This window comes from Gossypium hirsutum, chromosome D06 (genome assembly GCF_007990345.1).
Source record: "Gossypium hirsutum isolate 1008001.06 chromosome D06, Gossypium_hirsutum_v2.1, whole genome shotgun sequence".
Taxonomy (NCBI): Eukaryota; Viridiplantae; Streptophyta; class Magnoliopsida; order Malvales; family Malvaceae; genus Gossypium; species Gossypium hirsutum.
Window position 1 is genome coordinate 11,664,559 of NC_053442.1, and position 3,147 is coordinate 11,667,705.

Genomic DNA, 3,147 nt, shown 5'->3' on the forward strand with positions numbered 1-3,147 from the left:
TTTAAAAATGGACAAATTAATTCTTATACATTAGTTCAAAATGCAACATGACTCTTAATATAAGGGCCTCCATATTACTTTTACCTCAATAATGTCTTTGTATGGTTGACAAAGCGGCAATTTAGGAATTCGATATTCCATGACTTTTGTCATGACTAAATCATATGCGGGTTATTTCATATTTCTTTTTAACTTAAATCTCATCATGCATGGACCAAATATACTCCAATTTATTTATTATATTTGTAAAATTTGATTTGGATATATATTACTTTAATTATTGTAGTATTTACTTCCAATTAAATTTTAATATGATTAATATCGTTAATTAAAAATACATGAGTTTAGTATGTTTAAAGACATGGTAAGTATTTGAGAATTATTGGGAGTGGTTATATAAAAGAAATTATAATAGTATTTGCAAGTTAAAAAAAATATTTGAAAAATAATAAAGAAATAAAGAAATGGAAACGATTTGGTGCATTGGAAAAGGGCAGAGTCGTGTGTGCGTGCGTGTATCAGTGTGGCCTGTGGGGATAACTTGAATAAACCACGTTTTCCTTGCGGCCTTTGATTTGCTCTGTATCTTTCCCCTCCATAAACCCCCAGTATTCCTCCTCCCCTTTCTCTCAAATCAAACCTTTCCTCTCATTCTTCCTTCCTTCCTTCCTTCCTCCAAACCAACTGCAACCATAAGCAACTCAATCCTCTCTATTCATTAACTGCTCATTCACACTGTTTACTTGGTAGGTGTCAGCACTTTGCATTCATATATATCATACTGAATAGGTTTTTTTTTTGTACTCAAGTGTGTGGAGGGAAACCCTGGATCAGAACCAGGCAATGGGTGACTCACCAAACTCAGAAACCGAGTCAAGCACTCTTAGCAACAACTCCTTACTCTGTCTTCACCTTCACCATGCTCTTATGGCGTAAAAGGGAATCGGGAACTGACCCCACCCCCGACTCCAAGAGGCAAAAGCGTCAGAGGGATAGTAGCAAGCATCCGGTTACCGTGGGTGCAATGCGGGCATGGGGCAAATGGGTATCCGAAATCCGAGAGCCCCTAAGAAGAACCGGATCTGTTAGCACTTTTTCCACTCCGAAATGGCCGCACGTGCCCTGACTGCAGCCTAAGCTAAGCAACGCTGCATTTCACTTCCGAACTCGCCGATCGGTTGCCCCCGACCAGCCCTCCACTCCCCCCGCGACGTCCAAGCCGCCGCTGCCAAAGCTGCCTCAATGGACTTCTTAAGTAACAGCATTAGTAGTAACAACAGCAACGCACGTCATCTTCATCGTTGTCGTCCTCAGCTTCCACGTCGTCATTGTCGAATGTGGATGAGTGTCGACACCGGAGGAGCGAGCCAGATAGTGGAGCTGCCAAGTCTAGGGACGAGCTTCGAATCGGCCGAGTTAGGGAACGAGTTCGTGGTACGTGGACGCGGTCGATGGGTGTTTTTTAATCCAGGGCATGCCTTGGTATTACGAAGAAAACTGTGGGTATTTTGGGGAAGAGATTTCAATGCAAATTCAGAAAGTGAGATGATCACCGGGGTTTGGCCCTTTACTAGGGATCACTAAAACAAAAAATCAATAGATCGCCCTTTTGGTTAAAAAAAAATACTCAAAATTTTTTGACGAAATTGCCCTTTACCATTTTTTCCCTAGATGGAACGGGCAAAGAAAAGAAAAAAAAATAAATCTTGGCAATGGTTTACTCCATTGTGCTTAGAGATTTAGCATGATTGGTCAAAATTTCTAGTTTTTCCCTTCTCAGAAGAAAAGTCAAATATAAATGGGGATTCTTCTTTTCTTTTCTTGTAATTATATTTGGTGAGATTGACATGTGTTGGAGTAATTAAAGCTCATAATGTTCCTGTTGGGTCATTCAATTCTCAAATATATTTCTATTTTTCTTGTAATAGTTGTAATGAAACCATTGAAAGTATACATGAAATGGCTAAAAGCCAAGAAGTACACATGGGACGGGGGAAGGATCATTTGTTTACACCCCCTGATTTCTGGAGAGAAACTTTCATTTTATGACTTTATTTTGGACTAATGTGTTGGTCATAAGTTGCAATGACTTCATCAACCTCAATCTTTGCAAATTAACACTCATACAGACCTAAGCGTAAAAATGGAGGAACTGAATGAAAGGAAAATAGATTAGTATAATAAATGGTCTGTTAGAGAGGCATATTCATTTGACACTTGCATTTCAACCACCATTCTCTCATCTCCTTACAAATTGTATTTATGTTATGCTTTTTTTCTTTTATTGTATGATTCTGATTCTGATTCTGGTTTTTTGGGAAATAATAAATACTGTGATATCAACACATTTTCCCTCTTCACAACGTATTACAACTTTTCAGCTGACACCATATTTTCATTACAGTTTTCTATTAGGTTTATTTTCTTTTCCACCTTTCAACACTTTTCACTGTTATAGGAATCGAATCAAATTAGTTCATCTATTATTACTTACATCAATTTAATTGTTGAAAAAGATTCAAATAAAGTTTATTGTTTAAAGAAGGTCATTTATTATTTAATAAAGTTAATATTTTGAAACTTTTTTGATTTTACAACTGGATCTTTTGTTTGAAGTTGAGCTAATGAAAAAAACAATAAATATTAACTCGTTATTTGGTTCTTTTTAGTAGTACGTAGATTCAACTAATCTATTCAATAATAAATGGACTATTGATCCAATCTTTATAATAGAGGGACTCGATAGATACTTTCACCTATTTATATACTTATATTTAAATTTTTGATTGAGTTAGTATCTCAAGTCAAGCATGCATCATTCACTTGAAAATTTACTAAAATACACTTATATATATGTAGAAAGTATTATGAAAATATTTTTATCTCCTTTTATATAAAATCAATAAAATCTGAATTATATTGAAATTTAAACATGTGCCAAAATGATTTTTAAAGATACCACTTTACCCAAGTAAAAATTCATTTGATTTTTATATTAAGATTTAACAAATTATTACATAAAATATTACCCTATGATCTAGTAGATTTCAATGTTGAAGTGCAATTGATGAGACGGCACTGTAGTTAAGGGCTGAAAAAGTCGAGCAACATTAAGTTTAGAAATAGGCTTCGGCTTGGGAACCACAT